We start from the raw sequence: 278 nt of genomic DNA, 5'->3' as shown, positions 1-278 counted from the left end.
GTGTCAAAAATGGTTTGCGTGTACTCGGAGTTGATGGATATCGTTTTAATTTATGGTGAAGCGTTTGTGTTATGGTGAAACAAGACATCATTTGTGTTAGTTCGTAGAAAGTGAGTAAGACGGACCCAAATGTGTTTACACGTGAGTGGATAAAATTTTGAACAATTGCTGTTGCAGCATCGGGTATGTCAAATGATTTTATTATTTAAAAACACAAATTAATTTGATTAATAATTAATAAAGGCAAAAGCATTTGAATTTGCCGATATAAAATAGGT

The sequence above is a fragment of the Anoplophora glabripennis genome, unplaced genomic scaffold, assembly GCF_000390285.2.
Source record: "Anoplophora glabripennis isolate ALB-LARVAE unplaced genomic scaffold, Agla_2.0 scaffold3742, whole genome shotgun sequence".
In the NCBI taxonomy this organism is placed as follows: Eukaryota; Metazoa; Arthropoda; class Insecta; order Coleoptera; family Cerambycidae; genus Anoplophora; species Anoplophora glabripennis.
The sequence above is the reverse complement of the archived record's forward strand: the minus strand, read 5'-3'. Positions refer to the sequence as shown.